A 19369-nucleotide genomic window follows, 5' to 3' on the forward strand; every position below is an offset into this window, starting at 1 on the left:
AAGTTACTGTTGTATATAAAGGAAGTCACTGTTCTGGTTCATCGTAGATACTGTTATAATTCTTCGTGGTTACTGCTATAATTCATCGAAGTGACTCTTCTAAATCATCGGGCTCACTGTTGTGATCTATAAAAGCTAATGTTTTGATTGAATAAAGGTACTGATGAGGTGCGTGTCATCGGCGGCGCAGGCAGCCAAAACGACGACGGCGTCAAAGGTGTCGGATTGTGCTCAAATTCGGTCGCGTGTTGCGGAACGTGCCTACTACCGATACTCATGGCTATGCCATGACCGGCGATGTATTTTGGGCATCCGAAGTCGTCTGAGGGGCGAAAATGCCAGGTTACAGTCCTGATACACAAAACTTCCTGTTGTATATAAAGGAAGTCACTGTTCTGGTTCATCGTAATTCTTCGTGGTTACTGCTATAATTCATCGAAGTGACTCTATCGGGCTCACTGTTGTGATCTATAAAAGCTAATGTTTTGATTGAATAAAGGTACTGATGAGGTGCGTGTCATCGGCGGCGCAGGCAGCCAAAACGACGACGGCGTCAAAGGTGTCGGATTGTGCTCAAATTCGGTCGGGAGTTGCGGAACGGGCCTACGACCGATAATCATTGCTATGCCATGACCGGTGATGTATTTTGGGCATCTGAGGTCGTCTGAGGGGCGAAAATGCCAGGTTACTGTCCTGATACACAAAAGTTACTGTTGTATATAAAGGAAGTCACTGTTCTGGTTCATCGTAGATACTGTTATAATTCTTCGTGGTTACTGCTATAATTCATCGAAGTGACTCTTCTAAATCATCGGGCTCACTGTTGTGATCTATAAAAGCTAATGTTTTGATTGAATAAAGGTACTGATGAGGTGCGTGTCATCGGCGGCGCAGGCAGCCAAAACGACGACGGCGTCAAAGGTGTCGGATTGTGCTCAAATTCGGTCGCGTGTTGCGGAACGTGCCTACTACCGATACTCATGGCTATGCCATGACCGGCGATGTATTTTGGGCATCCGAAGTCGTCTGAGGGGCGAAAATGCCAGGTTACAGTCCTGATACACAAAACTTCCTGTTGTATATAAAGGAAGTCACTGTTCTGGTTCATCGTAATTCTTCGTGGTTACTGCTATAATTCATCGAAGTGACTCTATCGGGCTCACTGTTGTGATCTATAAAAGCTAATGTTTTGATTGAATAAAGGTACTGATGAGGTGCGTGTCATCGGCGGCGCAGGCAGCCAAAACGACGACGGCGTCAAAGGTGACGGATTGTGCTCAAATTCGGTCGGGAGTTTCGGAACGTGCCTACGACCGATAATCATTGCTATGCCATGACCGGTGATGTATTTTGGGCATCCGAGGTCGTCTGAGGGGCGAAAATGCCAGGTTACTGTCCTGATACACAAAAGTTACTGTTGTATATAAAGGAAGTCACTGTTCTGGTTCATCGTAGATACTGTTATAATTCTTCGTGGTTACTGCTATAATTCATCGAAGTGACTCTTCTAAATCATCGGGCTCACTGTTGTGATCTATAAAAGCTAATGTTTTGATTGAATAAAGGTACCGATGAGGTGCGTGTCATCGGCGGCGCAGGCAGCCAAAACGACGACGGCGTCAAAGGTGTCGGATTGTGCTCAAATTCGGTCGCGAGTTGCGGAACGTGCCTACTACCGATACTCATGGCTATGCCATGACCGGCGATGTATTTTGGGCATCCGAGGTCGTCTGAGGGGCGAAAATGCCAGGTTACAGTCCTGATACACAAAACTTCCTGTTGTATATAAAGGAAGTCACTGTTCTGGTTCATCGTAATTCTTCGTGGTTACTGCTATAATTCATCGAAGTGACTCTATCGGGCTCACTGTTGTGATCTATAAAAGCTAATGTTTTGATTGAATAAAGGTACTGATGAGGTGCATGTCATCGGCGGCGCAGGCAGCCAAAACGACGACGGCGTCAAAGGTGTCGGATTGTGCTCAAATTCGGTCGGGAGTTGCGGAACGGGCCTACGACCGATAATCATTGCTATGCCATGACCGGTGATGTATTTTGGGCATCCGAGGTCGTCTGAGGGGCGAAAATGCCAGGTTACTGTCCTGATACACAAAAGTTACTGTTGTATATAAAGGAAGTCACTGTTCTGGTTCATCGTAGATACTGTTATAATTCTTCGTGGTTACTGCTATAATTCATCGAAGTGACTCTTCTAAATCATCGGGCTCACTGTTGTGATCTATAAAAGCTAATGTTTTGATTGAATAAAGGTACTGATGAGGTGCGTGTCATCGGCGGCGCAGGCAGCCAAAACGACGACGGCGTCAAAGGTGACGGATTGTGCTCAAATTCGGTCGGGAGTTTCGGAACGTGCCTACTACCGATACTCATGGCAATGCCATGACCGGCGATGTATTTTGGGCATCCGAGGTCGTCCGAGGGGCAAAAATGCCAGGTTACTGTCCTGATACACAAAAGTTCTTGTTGTATATAAAGGAAGTCACTGTTCTGGTTCATCGTAATTCTTCGTGGTTACTGCTATAATTCATCGAAGTGACTCTATCGGGCTCACTGTTGTGATCTATAAAAGCTAATGTTTTGATTGAATAAAGGTACTGATGAGGTGAATGTCATCGACGGCGCAGGCAGCCAAAACGACGACGGCGTCAAAGGTGTCGGATTGTGCTCAAATTCGGTCGGGAGTTGCGGAACGTGCCTACGACCGATAATCATTGCTAAGCCATGACCGGTGATGTATTTTGGGCATCCGAGGTCGTCTGAGGGGCGAAAATGCCAGGTTACTGTCCTGATACACAAAAGTTACTGTTGTATATAAAGGAAGTCACTGTTCTGGTTCATCGTAGATACTGTTATAATTCTTCGTGGTTACTGCTATAATTCATCGAAGTGACTCTTCTAAATCATCGGGCTCACTGTTGTGATCTATAAAAGCTAATGTTTTGATTGAATAAAGGTACTGATGAGGTGCGTGTCATCGGCGGCGCCGGCAGCCAAAACAACGACGGCGTCAAAGGTGTCGGATTGTGCTCAAATTCGGTCGCGAGTTGCGGAACGTGCCTACTACCGATACTCATGGCTATGCCATGACCGGCGATGTATTTTGGGCATCCGAGGTCGTCTGAGGGGCGAAAATGCCAGGTTACTGTCCTGATACACAAAAGTTACTGTTGTATATAAAGGAAGTCACTGTTCTGGTTCATCGTAATTCTTCGTGGTTACTGCTATAATTCATCGAAGTGACTCTATCGGGCTCACTGTTGTGATCTATAAAAGCTAATGTTTTGATTGAATAAAGGTACTGATGAGGTGCATGTCATCGGCGGCGCAGGCAGCCAAAATGACGACGGCGTCAAAGGTGTCGGATTGTGCTCAAATTCGGTCGGGAGTTGCGGAACGGGCCTACGACCGATAATCATTGCTATGCCATGACCGGTGATGTATTTTGGGCATCCGAGGTCGTCTGAGGGGCGAAAATGCCAGGTTACTGTCCTGATACACAAAAGTTACTGTTGTATATAAAGGAAGTCACTGTTCTGGTTCATCGTAGATACTGTTATAATTCTTCGTGGTTACTGCTATAATTCATCGAAGTGACTCTTCTAAATCATCGGGCTCACTGTTGTGATCTATAAAAGCTAATGTTTTGATTGAATAAAGGTACTGATGAGGTGCGTGTCATCGGCGGCGCAGGCAGCCAAAACGATGACGGCGTCAAAGGTGACGGATTGTGCTCAAATTCGGTCGGGAGTTTCGGAACGTGCCTACTACCGATACTCATGGCAATGCCATGACCGGCGATGTATTTTGGGCATCCGAGGTCGTCCGAGGGGCAAAAATGCCAGGTTACTGTCCCGATACACAAAAGTTCTTGTTGTATATAAAGGAAGTCACTGTTCTGGTTCATCGTAATTCTTCGTGGTTACTGCTATAATTCATCGAAGTGACTCTATCGGGCTCACTGTTGTGATCTATAAAAGCTAATGTTTTGATTGAATAAAGGTACTGATGAGGTGCATGTCATCGGCGGTGCAGGCAGCCAAAACGACGACGGCGTCAAAGGTGTCGGATTGTGCTCAAATTCGGTCGGGAGTTGCGGAACGGGCCTACGACCGATAATCATTGCTATGCCATGACCGGTGATGTATTTTGGGCATCCGAGGTCGTCTGAGGGGCGAAAATGCCAGGTTACTGTCCTGATACACAAAAGTTACTGTTGTATATAAAGGAAGTCACTGTTCTGGTTCATCGTAGATACTGTTATAATTCTTCGTGGTTACTGCTATAATTCATCGAAGTGACTCTTCTAAATCATCGGGCTCACTGTTGTGATCTATAAAAGCTAATGTTTTGATTGAATAAAGGTACTGATGAGGTGCGTGTCATCGGCGGCGCCGGCAGCCAAAACAACGACGGCGTCAAAGGTGTCGGATTGTGCTCAAATTCGGTCGCGAGTTGCGGAACGTGCCTACTACCGATACTCATGGCTATGCCATGACCGGCGATGTATTTTGGGCATCCGAGGTCGTCTGAGGGGCGAAAATGCCAGGTTACTGTCCTGATACACAAAAGTTACTGTTGTATATAAAGGAAGTCACTGTTCTGGTTCATCGTAATTCTTCGTGGTTACTGCTATAATTCATCGAAGTGACTCTATCGGGCTCACTGTTGTGATCTATAAAAGCTAATGTTTTGATTGAATAAAGGTACTGATGAGGTGCATGTCATCGGCGGTGCAGGCAGCCAAAACGACGACGGCGTCAAAGGTGTCGGATTGTGCTCAAATTCGGTCGGGAGTTGCGGAACGGGCCTACGACCGATAATCATTGCTATGCCATGACCGGTGATGTATTTTGGGCATCCGAGGTCGTCTGAGGGGCGAAAATGCCAGGTTACTGTCCTGATACACAAAAGTTACTGTTGTATATAAAGGAAGTCACTGTTCTGGTTCATCGTAGATACTGTTATAATTCTTCGTGGTTACTGCTATAATTCATCGAAGTGACTCTTCTAAATCATCGGGCTCACTGTTGTGATCTATAAAAGCTAATGTTTTGATTGAATAAAGGTACTGATGAGGTGCGTGTCATCGGCGGCGCCGGCAGCCAAAACAACGACGGCGTCAAAGGTGTCGGATTGTGCTCAAATTCGGTCGCGAGTTGCGGAACGTGCCTACTACCGATACTCATGGCTATGCCATGACCGGCGATGTATTTTGGGCATCCGAGGTCGTCTGAGGGGCGAAAATGCCAGGTTACTGTCCTGATACACAAAAGTTACTGTTGTATATAAAGGAAGTCACTGTTCTGGTTCATCGTAATTCTTCGTGGTTACTGCTATAATTCATCGAAGTGACTCTATCGGGCTCACTGTTGTGATCTATAAAAGCTAATGTTTTGATTGAATAAAGGTACTGATGAGGTGCATGTCATCGGCGGCGCAGGCAGCCAAAATGACGACGGCGTCAAAGGTGTCGGATTGTGCTCAAATTCGGTCGGGAGTTGCGGAACGGGCCTACGACCGATAATCATTGCTATGCCATGACCGGTGATGTATTTTGGGCATCTGAGGTCGTCTGAGGGGCGAAAATGCCAGGTTACTGTCCTGATACACAAAAGTTACTGTTGTATATAAAGGAAGTCACTGTTCTGGTTCATCGTAGATACTGTTATAATTCTTCGTGGTTACTGCTATAATTCATCGAAGTGACTCTTCTAAATCATCGGGCTCACTGTTGTGATCTATAAAAGCTAATGTTTTGATTGAATAAAGGTACTGATGAGGTGCGTGTCATCGGCGGCGCAGGCAGCCAAAACGACGACGGCGTCAAAGGTGACGGATTGTGCTCAAATTCGGTCGGGAGTTTCGGAACGTGCCTACTACCGATACTCATGGCAATGCCATGACCGGCGATGTATTTTGGGCATCCGAGGTCGTCCGAGGGGCAAAAATGTCAGGTTACTGTCCTGATACACAAAAGTTCTTGTTGTATATAAAGGAAGTCACTGTTCTGGTTCATCGTAATTCTTCGTGGTTACTGCTATAATTCATCGAAGTGACTCTATCGGGCTCACTGTTGTGATCTATAAAAGCTAATGTTTTGATTGAATAAAGGTACTGATGAGGTGAATGTCATCGGCGGCGCAGGCAGCCAAAACGACGACGGCGTCAAAGGTGTCGGATTGTGCTCAAATTCGGTCGAGAGTTGCGGAACGTGCCTACGACCGATAATCATTGCTAAGCCATGACCGGTGATGTATTTTGGGCATCCGAGGTCGTCTGAGGGGCGAAAATGCCAGGTTACTGTCCTGATACACAAAAGTTACTGTTGTATATAAAGGAAGTCACTGTTCTGGTTCATCGTAGATACTGTTATAATTCTTCGTGGTTACTGCTATAATTCATCGAAGTGACTCTTATAAATCATCGGGCTCACTGTTGTGATCTATAAAAGCTAATGTTTTGATTGAATAAAGGTACTGATGAGGTGCGTGTCATCGGCGGCGCAGGCAGCCAAAACGACGACGGCGTCAAAGGTGACGGATTGTGCTCAAATTCGGTCGGGAGTTTCGGAACGTGCCTACTACCGATACTCATGGCAATGCCATGACCGGCGATGTATTTTGGGCATCCGAGGTCGTCCGAGGGGCAAAAATGCCAGGTTACTGTCCCGATACACAAAAGTTCTTGTTGTATATAAAGGAAGTCACTGTTCTGGTTCATCGTAATTCTTCGTGGTTACTGCTATAATTCATCGAAGTGACTCTATCGGGCTCACTGTTGTGATCTATAAAAGCTAATGTTTTGATTGAATAAAGGTACTGATGAGGTGCATGTCATCGGCGGCGCAGGCAGCCAAAACGACGACGGCGTCAAAGGTGTCGGATTGTGCTCAAATTCGGTCGGGAGTTGCGGAACGGGCCTACGACCGATAATCATTGCTATGCCATGACCGGTGATGTATTTTGGGCATCCGAGGTCGTCTGAGGGGCGAAAATGCCAGGTTACTGTCCTGATACACAAAAGTTACTGTTGTATATAAAGGAAGTCACTGTTCTGGTTCATCGTAGATACTGTTATAATTCTTCGTGGTTACTGCTATAATTCATCGAAGTGACTCTTCTAAATCATCGGGCTCACTGTTGTGATCTATAAAAGCTAATGTTTTGATTGAATAAAGGTACTGATGAGGTGCGTGTCATCGGCGGCGCCGGCAGCCAAAACAACGACGGCGTCAAAGGTGTCGGATTGTGCTCAAATTCGGTCGCGAGTTGCGGAACGTGCCTACTACCGATACTCATGGCTATGCCATGACCGGCGATGTATTTTGGGCATCCGAGGTCGTCTGAGGGGTGAAAATGCCAGGTTACTGTCCTGATACACAAAAGTTACTGTTGTATATAAAGGAAGTCACTGTTCTGGTTCATCGTAATTCTTCGTGGTTACTGCTATAATTCATCGAAGTGACTCTATCGGGCTCACTGTTGTGATCTATAAAAGCTAATGTTTTGATTGAATAAAGGTACTGATGAGGTGCATGTCATCGGCGGCGCAGGCAGCCAAAACGACGACGGCGTCAAAGGTGTCGGATTGTGCTCAAATTCGGTCGGGAGTTGCGGAACGGGCCTACGACCGATAATCATTGCTATGCCATGACCGGTGATGTATTTTGGGCATCCGAGGTCGTCTGAGGGGCGAAAATGCCAGGTTACTGTCCTGATACACAAAAGTTACTGTTGTATATAAAGGAAGTCACTGTTCTGGTTCATCGTAGATACTGTTATAATTCTTCGTGGTTACTGCTATAATTCATCGAAGTGACTCTTCTAAATCATCGGGCTCACTGTTGTGATCTATAAAAGCTAATGTTTTGATTGAATAAAGGTACTGATGAGGTGCGTGTCATCGGCGGCGCAGGCAGCCAAAACGACGACGGCGTCAAAGGTGACGGATTGTGCTCAAATTCGGTCGGGAGTTTCGGAACGTGCCTACTACCGATACTCATGGCAATGCCATGACCGGCGATGTATTTTGGGCATCCGAGGTCGTCCGAGGGGCAAAAATGCCAGGTTACTGTCCCGATACACAAAAGTTCTTGTTGTATATAAAGGAAGTCACTGTTCTGGTTCATCGTAATTCTTCGTGGTTACTGCTATAATTCATCGAAGTGACTCTATCGGGCTCACTGTTGTGATCTATAAAAGCTAATGTTTTGATTGAATAAAGGTACTGATGAGGTGCATGTCATCGGCGGCGCAGGCAGCCAAAACGACGACGGCGTCAAAGGTGTCGGATTGTGCTCAAATTCGGTCGGGAGTTGCGGAACGGGCCTACGACCGATAATCATTGCTATGCCATGACCGGTGATGTATTTTGGGCATCCGAGGTCGTCTGAGGGGCGAAAATGCCAGGTTACTGTCCTGATACACAAAAGTTACTGTTGTATATAAAGGAAGTCACTGTTCTGGTTCATCGTAGATACTGTTATAATTCTTCGTGGTTACTGCTATAATTCATCGAAGTGACTCTTCTAAATCATCGGGCTCACTGTTGTGATCTATAAAAGCTAATGTTTTGATTGAATAAAGGTACTGATAAGGTGCGTGTCATCGGCGGCGCAGGCAGCCAAAACGACGACGGCGTCAAAGGTGACGGATTGTGCTCAAATTCGGTCGGGAGTTTCGGAACGTGCCTACTACCGATACTCATGGCAATGCCATGACCGGCGATGTATTTTGGGCATCCGAGTTCGTCCGAGGGGCAAAAATGCCAGGTTACTGTCCTGATACACAAAAGTTCTTGTTGTATATAAAGGAAGTCACTGTTCTGGTTCATCGTAATTCTTCGTGGTTACTGCTATAATTCATCGAAGTGACTCTATCGGGCTCACTGTTGTGATCTATAAAAGCTAATGTTTTGATTGAATAAAGGTACTGATGAGGTGCATGTCATCGGCGGCGCAGGCAGCCAAAACGACGACGGCGTCAAAGGTGTCGGATTGTGCTCAAATTCGGTCGGGAGTTGCGGAACGTGCCTACGACCGATAATCATTGCTAAGCCATGACCAGTGATGTATTTTGGGCATCCGAGGTCGTCTGAGGGGCGAAAATGCCAGGTTACTGTCCTGATACACAAAAGTTACTGTTGTATATAAAGGAAGTCACTGTTCTGGTTCATCGTAGATACTGTTATAATTCTTCGTGGTTACTGCTATAATTCATCGAAGTGACTCTTCTAAATCATCGGGCTCACTGTTGTGATCTATAAAAGCTAATGTTTTGATTGAATAAAGGTACTGATAAGGTGCGTGTCATCGGCGGCGCAGGCAGCCAAAACGACGACGGCGTCAAAGGTGACGGATTGTGCTCAAATTCGGTCGGGAGTTTCGGAACGTGCCTACTACCGATACTCATGGCAATGCCATGACCGGCGATGTATTTTGGGCATCCGAGTTCGTCCGAGGGGCAAAAATGCCAGGTTACTGTCCTGATACACAAAAGTTCTTGTTGTATATAAAGGAAGTCACTGTTCTGGTTCATCGTAATTCTTCGTGGTTACTGCTATAATTCATCGAAGTGACTCTATCGGGCTCACTGTTGTGATCTATAAAAGCTAATGTTTTGATTGAATAAAGGTACTGATGAGGTGCATGTCATCGGCGGCGCAGGCAGCCAAAACGACGACGGCGTCAAAGGTGTCGGATTGTGCTCAAATTCGGTCGGGAGTTGCGGAACGTGCCTACGACCGATAATCATTGCTAAGCCATGACCAGTGATGTATTTTGGGCATCCGAGGTCGTCTGAGGGGCGAAAATGCCAGGTTACTGTCCTGATACACAAAAGTTACTGTTGTATATAAAGGAAGTCACTGTTCTGGTTCATCGTAGATACTGTTATAATTCTTCGTGGTTACTGCTATAATTCATCGAAGTGACTCTTCTAAATCATCGGGCTCACTGTTGTGATCTATAAAAGCTAATGTTTTGATTGAATAAAGGTACTGATGAGGTGCGTGTCATCGGCGGCGCAGGCAGCCAAAACGACGACGGCGTCAAAGGTGACGGATTGTGCTCAAATTCGGTCGGGAGTTTCGGAACGTGCCTACTACCGATACTCATGGCAATGCCATGACCGGCGATGTATTTTGGGCATCCGAGGTCGTCCGAGGGGCAAAAATGCCAGGTTACTGTCCCGATACACAAAAGTTCTTGTTGTATATAAAGGAAGTCACTGTTCTGGTTCATCGTAATTCTTCGTGGTTACTGCTATAATTCATCGAAGTGACTCTATCGGGCTCACTGTTGTGATCTATAAAAGCTAATGTTTTGATTGAATAAAGGTACTGATGAGGTGCATGTCATCGGCGGCGCAGGCAGCCAAAACGACGACGGCGTCAAAGGTGTCGGATTGTGCTCAAATTCGGTCGGGAGTTGCGGAACGTGCCTACGACCGATAATCATTGCTATGCCATGACCGGTGATGTATTTTGGGCATCCGAGGTCGTCTGAGGGGCGAAAATGCCAGGTTACTGTCCTGATACACAAAAGTTACTGTTGTATATAAAGGAAGTCACTGTTCTGGTTCATCGTAGATACTGTTATAATTCTTCGTGGTTACTGCTATAATTCATCGAAGTGACTCTTCTAAATCATCGGGCTCACTGTTGTGATCTATAAAAGCTAATGTTTTGATTGAATAAAGGTACTGATGAGGTGCGTGTCATCGGCGGCGCCGGCAGCCAAAACAACGACGGCGTCAAAGGTGTCGGATTGTGCTCAAATTCGGTCGCGAGTTGCGGAACGTGCCTACTACCGATACTCATGGCTATGCCATGACCGGCGATGTATTTTGGGCATCCGAGGTCGTCTGAGGGGCGAAAATGCCAGGTTACTGTCCTGATACACAAAAGTTACTGTTGTATATAAAGGAAGTCACTGTTCTGGTTCATCGTAATTCTTCGTGGTTACTGCTATAATTCATCGAAGTGACTCTATCGGGCTCACTGTTGTGATCTATAAAAGCTAATGTTTTGATTGAATAAAGGTACTGATGAGGTGCATGTCATCGGCGGCGCAGGCAGCCAAAACGACGACGGCGTCAAAGGTGTCGGATTGTGCTCAAATTCGGTCGGGAGTTGCGGAACGGGCCTACGACCGATAATCATTGCTATGCCATGACCGGTGATGTATTTTGGGCATCCGAGGTCGTCTGAGGGGCGAAAATGCCAGGTTACTGTCCTGATACACAAAAGTTACTGTTGTATATAAAGGAAGTCACTGTTCTGGTTCATCGTAGATACTGTTATAATTCTTCGTGGTTACTGCTATAATTCATCGAAGTGACTCTTCTAAATCATCGGGCTCACTGTTGTGATCTATAAAAGCTAATGTTTTGATTGAATAAAGGTACTGATGAGGTGCGTGTCATCGGCGGCGCAGGCAGCCAAAACGACGACGGCGTCAAAGGTGACGGATTGTGCTCAAATTCGGTCGGGAGTTTCGGAACGTGCCTACTACCGATACTCATGGCAATGCCATGACCGGCGATGTATTTTGGGCATCCGAGGTCGTCCGAGGGGCAAAAATGCCAGGTTACTGTCCCGATACACAAAAGTTCTTGTTGTATATAAAGGAAGTCACTGTTCTGGTTCATCGTAATTCTTCGTGGTTACTGCTATAATTCATCGAAGTGACTCTATCGGGCTCACTGTTGTGATCTATAAAAGCTAATGTTTTGATTGAATAAAGGTACTGATGAGGTGCATGTCATCGGCGGCGCAGGCAGCCAAAACGACGACGGCGTCAAAGGTGTCGGATTGTGCTCAAATTCGGTCGGGAGTTGCGGAACGGGCCTACGACCGATAATCATTGCTATGCCATGACCGGTGATGTATTTTGGGCATCCGAGGTCGTCTGAGGGGCGAAAATGCCAGGTTACTGTCCTGATACACAAAAGTTACTGTTGTATATAAAGGAAGTCACTGTTCTGGTTCATCGTAGATACTGTTATAATTCTTCGTGGTTACTGCTATAATTCATCGAAGTGACTCTTCTAAATCATCGGGCTCACTGTTGTGATCTATAAAAGCTAATGTTTTGATTGAATAAAGGTACTGATAAGGTGCGTGTCATCGGCGGCGCAGGCAGCCAAAACGACGACGGCGTCAAAGGTGACGGATTGTGCTCAAATTCGGTCGGGAGTTTCGGAACGTGCCTACTACCGATACTCATGGCAATGCCATGACCGGCGATGTATTTTGGGCATCCGAGTTCGTCCGAGGGGCAAAAATGCCAGGTTACTGTCCTGATACACAAAAGTTCTTGTTGTATATAAAGGAAGTCACTGTTCTGGTTCATCGTAATTCTTCGTGGTTACTGCTATAATTCATCGAAGTGACTCTATCGGGCTCACTGTTGTGATCTATAAAAGCTAATGTTTTGATTGAATAAAGGTACTGATGAGGTGCATGTCATCGGCGGCGCAGGCAGCCAAAACGACGACGGCGTCAAAGGTGTCGGATTGTGCTCAAATTCGGTCGGGAGTTGCGGAACGTGCCTACGACCGATAATCATTGCTAAGCCATGACCAGTGATGTATTTTGGGCATCCGAGGTCGTCTGAGGGGCGAAAATGCCAGGTTACTGTCCTGATACACAAAAGTTACTGTTGTATATAAAGGAAGTCACTGTTCTGGTTCATCGTAGATACTGTTATAATTCTTCGTGGTTACTGCTATAATTCATCGAAGTGACTCTTCTAAATCATCGGGCTCACTGTTGTGATCTATAAAAGCTAATGTTTTGATTGAATAAAGGTACTGATAAGGTGCGTGTCATCGGCGGCGCAGGCAGCCAAAACGACGACGGCGTCAAAGGTGACGGATTGTGCTCAAATTCGGTCGGGAGTTTCGGAACGTGCCTACTACCGATACTCATGGCAATGCCATGACCGGCGATGTATTTTGGGCATCCGAGTTCGTCCGAGGGGCAAAAATGCCAGGTTACTGTCCTGATACACAAAAGTTCTTGTTGTATATAAAGGAAGTCACTGTTCTGGTTCATCGTAATTCTTCGTGGTTACTGCTATAATTCATCGAAGTGACTCTATCGGGCTCACTGTTGTGATCTATAAAAGCTAATGTTTTGATTGAATAAAGGTACTGATGAGGTGCATGTCATCGGCGGCGCAGGCAGCCAAAACGACGACGGCGTCAAAGGTGTCGGATTGTGCTCAAATTCGGTCGGGAGTTGCGGAACGTGCCTACGACCGATAATCATTGCTAAGCCATGACCAGTGATGTATTTTGGGCATCCGAGGTCGTCTGAGGGGCGAAAATGCCAGGTTACTGTCCTGATACACAAAAGTTACTGTTGTATATAAAGGAAGTCATTGTTCTGGTTCATCGTAGATACTGTTATAATTCTTCGTGGTTACTGCTATAATTCATCGAAGTGACTCTTCTAAATCATCGGGCTCACTGTTGTGATCTATAAAAGCTAATGTTTTGATTGAATAAAGGTACTGATGAGGTGCGTGTCATCGGCGGCGCAGGCAGCCAAAACGACGACGGCGTCAAAGGTGACGGATTGTGCTCAAATTCGGTCGGGAGTTTCGGAACGTGCCTACTACCGATACTCATGGCAATGCCATGACCGGCGATGTATTTTGGGCATCCGAGGTCGTCCGAGGGGCAAAAATGCCAGGTTACTGTCCTGATACACAAAAGTTCTTGTTGTATATAAAGGAAGTCACTGTTCTGGTTCATCGTAATTCTTCGTGGTTACTGCTATAATTCATCGAAGTGACTCTATCGGGCTCACTGTTGTGATCTATAAAAGCTAATGTTTTGATTGAATAAAGGTACTGATGAGGTGCATGTCATCGGCGGCGCAGGCAGCCAAAACGACGACGGCGTCAAAGGTGTCGGATTGTGCTCAAATTCGGTCGGGAGTTGCGGAACGTGCCTACGACCGATAATCATTGCTATGCCATGACCGGTGATGTATTTTGGGCATCCGAGGTCGTCTGAGGGGCGAAAATGCCAGGTTACTGTCCTGATACACAAAAGTTACTGTTGTATATAAAGGAAGTCACTGTTCTGGTTCATCGTAGATACTGTTATAATTCTTCGTGGTTACTGCTATAATTCATCGAAGTGACTCTTCTAAATCATCGGGCTCACTGTTGTGATCTATAAAAGCTAATGTTTTGATTGAATAAAGGTACTGATGAGGTGCGTGTCATCGGCGGCGCAGGCAGCCAAAACGACGACGGCGTCAAAGGTGACGGATTGTGCTCAAATTCGGTCGGGAGTTTCGGAACGTGCCTACTACCGATACTCATGGCAATGCCATGACCGGCGATGTATTTTGGGCATCCGAGGTCGTCCGAGGGGCAAAAATGCCAGGTTACTGTCCCGATACACAAAAGTTCTTGTTGTATATAAAGGAAGTCACTGTTCTGGTTCATCGTAATTCTTCGTGGTTACTGCTATAATTCATCGAAGTGACTCTATCGGGCTCACTGTTGTGATCTATAAAAGCTAATGTTTTGATTGAATAAAGGTACTGATGAGGTGCATGTCATCGGCGGCGCAGGCAGCCAAAACGACGACGGCGTCAAAGGTGTCGGATTGTGCTCAAATTCGGTCGGGAGTTGCGGAACGGGCCTACGACCGATAATCATTGCTATGCCATGACCGGTGATGTATTTTGGGCATCCGAGGTCGTCTGAGGGGCGAAAATGCCAGGTTACTGTCCTGATACACAAAAGTTACTGTTGTATATAAAGGAAGTCACTGTTCTGGTTCATCGTAGATACTGTTATAATTCTTCGTGGTTACTGCTATAATTCATCGAAGTGACTCTTCTAAATCATCGGGCTCACTGTTGTGATCTATAAAAGCTAATGTTTTGATTGAATAAAGGTACTGATAAGGTGCGTGTCATCGGCGGCGCAGGCAGCCAAAACGACGACGGCGTCAAAGGTGACGGATTGTGCTCAAATTCGGTCGGGAGTTTCGGAACGTGCCTACTACCGATACTCATGGCAATGCCATGACCGGCGATGTATTTTGGGCATCCGAGTTCGTCCGAGGGGCAAAAATGCCAGGTTACTGTCCTGATACACAAAAGTTCTTGTTGTATATAAAGGAAGTCACTGTTCTGGTTCATCGTAATTCTTCGTGGTTACTGCTATAATTCATCGAAGTGACTCTATCGGGCTCACTGTTGTGATCTATAAAAGCTAATGTTTTGATTGAATAAAGGTACTGATGAGGTGCATGTCATCGGCGGCGCAGGCAGCCAAAACGACGACGGCGTCAAAGGTGTCGGATTGTGCTCAAATTCGGTCGGGAGTTGCGGAACGTGCCTACGACCGATAATCATTGCTAAGCCATGACCAGTGATGTATTTTGGGCATCCGAGGTCGTCTGAGGGGCGAAAATGCCAGGTTACTGTCCTGATACACAAAAGTTACTGTTGTATATAAAGGAAGTCACTGTTCTGGTTCATCGTAGATACTGTTATAATTCTTCGTGGTTACTGCTATAATTCATCGAAGTGACTCTTCTAAATCATCGGGCTCACTGTTGTGATCTATAAAAGCTAATGTTTTGATTGAATAAAGGTACTGATAAGGTGCGTGTCATCGGCGGCGCAGGCAGCCAAAACGACGACGGCGTCAAAGGTGACGGATTGTGCTCAAATTCGGTCGGGAGTTTCGGAACGTGCCTACTACCGATACTCATGGCAATGCCATGACCGGCGATGTATTTTGGGCATCCGAGTTCGTCCGAGGGGCAAAAATGCCAGGTTACTGTCCTGATACACAAAAGTTCTTGTTGTATATAAAGGAAGTCACTGTTCTGGTTCATCGTAATTCTTCGTGGTTACTGCTATAATTCATCGAAGTGACTCTATCGGGCTCACTGTTGTGATCTATAAAAGCTAATGTTTTGATTGAATAAAGGTACTGATGAGGTGCATGTCATCGGCGGCGCAGGCAGCCAAAACGACGACGGCGTCAAAGGTGTCGGATTGTGCTCAAATTCGGTCGGGAGTTGCGGAACGTGCCTACGACCGATAATCATTGCTAAGCCATGACCAGTGATGTATTTTGGGCATCCGAGGTCGTCTGAGGGGCGAAAATGCCAGGTTACTGTCCTGATACACAAAAGTTACTGTTGTATATAAAGGAAGTCACTGTTCTGGTTCATCGTAGATACTGTTATAATTCTTCGTGGTTACTGCTATAATTCATCGAAGTGACTCTTCTAAATCATCGGGCTCACTGTTGTGATCTATAAAAGCTAATGTTTTGATTGAATAAAGGTACTGATGAGGTGCGTGTCATCGGCGGCGCAGGCAGCCAAAACGACGACGGCGTCAAAGGTGACGGATTGTGCTCAAATTCGGTCGGGAGTTTCGGAACGTGCCTACTACCGATACTCATGGCAATGCCATGACCGGCGATGTATTTTGGGCATCCGAGGTCGTCCGAGGGGCAAAAATGCCAGGTTACTGTCCCGATACACAAAAGTTCTTGTTGTATATAAAGGAAGTCACTGTTCTGGTTCATCGTAATTCTTCGTGGTTACTGCTATAATTCATCGAAGTGACTCTATCGGGCTCACTGTTGTGATCTATAAAAGCTAATGTTTTGATTGAATAAAGGTACTGATGAGGTGCATGTCATCGGCGGCGCAGGCAGCCAAAACGACGACGGCGTCAAAGGTGTCGGATTGTGCTCAAATTCGGTCGGGAGTTGCGGAACGGGCCTACGACCGATAATCATTGCTATGCCATGACCGGTGATGTATTTTGGGCATCCGAGGTCGTCTGAGGGGCGAAAATGCCAGGTTACTGTCCTGATACACAAAAGTTACTGTTGTATATAAAGGAAGTCACTGTTCTGGTTCATCGTAGATACTGTTATAATTCTTCGTGGTTACTGCTATAATTCATCGAAGTGACTCTTCTAAATCATCGGGCTCACTGTTGTGATCTATAAAAGCTAATGTTTTGATTGAATAAAGGTACTGATAAGGTGCGTGTCATCGGCGGCGCAGGCAGCCAAAACGACGACGGCGTCAAAGGTGACGGATTGTGCTCAAATTCGGTCGGGAGTTTCGGAACGTGCCTACTACCGATACTCATGGCAATGCCATGACCGGCGATGTATTTTGGGCATCCGAGTTCGTCCGAGGGGCAAAAATGCCAGGTTACTGTCCTGATACACAAAAGTTCTTGTTGTATATAAAGGAAGTCACTGTTCTGGTTCATCGTAATTCTTCGTGGTTACTGCTATAATTCATCGAAGTGACTCTATCGGGCTCACTGTTGTGATCTATAAAAGCTAATGTTTTGATTGAATAAAGGTACTGATGAGGTGCATGTCATCGGCGGCGCAGGCAGCCAAAACGACGACGGCGTCAAAGGTGTCGGATTGTGCTCAAATTCGGTCGGGAGTTGCGGAACGTGCCTACGACCGATAATCATTGCTAAGCCATGACCAGTGATGTATTTTGGGCATCCGAGGTCGTCTGAGGGGCGAAAATGCCAGGTTACTGTCCTGATACACAAAAGTTACTGTTGTATATAAAGGAAGTCACTGTTCTGGTTCATCGTAGATACTGTTATAATTCTTCGTGGTTACTGCTATAATTCATCGAAGTGACTCTTCTAAATCATCGGGCTCACTGTTGTGATCTATAAAAGCTAATGTTTTGATTGAATAAAGGTACTGATAAGGTGCGTGTCATCGGCGGCGCAGGCAGCCAAAACGACGACGGCGTCAAAGGTGACGGATTGTGCTCAAATTCGGTCGGGAGTTTCGGAACGTGCCTACTACCGATACTCATGGCAATGCCATGACCGGCGATGTATTTTGGGCATCCGAGTTCGTCCGAGGGGCAAAAATGCCAGGTTACTGTCCTGATACACAAAAGTTCTTGTTGTATATAAAGGAAGTCACTGTTCTGGTTCATCGTAATTCTTCGTGGTTACTGCTATAATTCATCGAAGTGACTCTATCGGGCTCACTGTTGTGATCTATAAAAGCTAATGTTTTGATTGAATAAAGGTACTGATGAGGTGCATGTCATCGGCGGCGCAGGCAGCCAAAACGACGACGGCGTCAAAGGTGTCGGATTGTGCTCAAATTCGGTCGGGAGTTGCGGAACGTGCCTACGACCGATAATCATTGCTAAGCCATGACCAGTGATGTATTTTGGGCATCCGAGGTCGTCTGAGGGGCGAAAATGCCAGGTTACTGTCCTGATACACAAAAGTTACTGTTGTATATAAAGGAAGTCACTGTTCTGGTTCATCGTAGATACTGTTATAATTCTTCGTGGTTACTGCTATAATTCATCGAAGTGACTCTTCTAAATCATCGGGCTCACTGTTGTGATCTATAAAAGCTAATGTTTTGATTGAATAAAGGTACTGATGAGGTGCGTGTCATCGGCGGCGCAGGCAGCCAAAACGACGACGGCGTCAAAGGTGACGGATTGTGCTCAAATTCGGTCGGGAGTTTCGGAACGTGCCTACTACCGATACTCATGGCAATGCCATGACCGGCGATGTATTTTGGGCATCCGAGGTCGTCCGAGGGGCAAAAATGCCAGGTTACTGTCCTGATACACAAAAGTTCTTGTTGTATATAAAGGAAGTCACTGTTCTGGTTCATCGTAATTCTTCGTGGTTACTGCTATAATTCATCGAAGTGACTCTATCGGGCTCACTGTTGTGATCTATAAAAGCTAATGTTTTGATTGAATAAAGGTACTGATGAGGTGCATGTCATCGGCGGCGCAGGCAGCCAAAACGACGACGGCGTCAAAGGTGACGGATTGTGCTCAAATTCGGTCGGGAGTTTCGGAACGTGCCTACTACCGATACTCATGGCAATGCCATGACCGGCGATGTATTTTGGGCATCCGAGGTCGTCCGAGGGGCAAAAATGCCAGGTTACTGTCCCGATACACAAAAGTTCTTGTTGTATATAAAGGAAGTCACTGTTCTGGTTCATCGTAATTCTTCGTGGTTACTGCTATAATTCATCGAAGTGACTCTATCGGGCTCACTGTTGTGATCTATAAAAGCTAATGTTTTGATTGAATAAAGGTACTGATGAGGTGCATGTCATCGGCGGCGCAGGCAGCCAAAACGACGACGGCGTCAAAGGTGTCGGATTGTGCTCAAATTCGGTCGGGAGTTGCGGAACGGGCCTACGACCGATAATCATTGCTATGCCATGACCGGTGATGTATTTTGGGCATCCGAGGTCGTCTGAGGGGCGAAAATGCCAGGTTACTGTCCTGATACACAAAAGTTACTGTTGTATATAA

The sequence above is a fragment of the Salvia hispanica genome, chromosome 3 (assembly GCF_029641045.1).
Source record: "Salvia hispanica isolate PSC_SH4W2 chromosome 3, Shi_PSC_v1, whole genome shotgun sequence".
Classification (NCBI taxonomy): Eukaryota; Viridiplantae; Streptophyta; class Magnoliopsida; order Lamiales; family Lamiaceae; genus Salvia; species Salvia hispanica.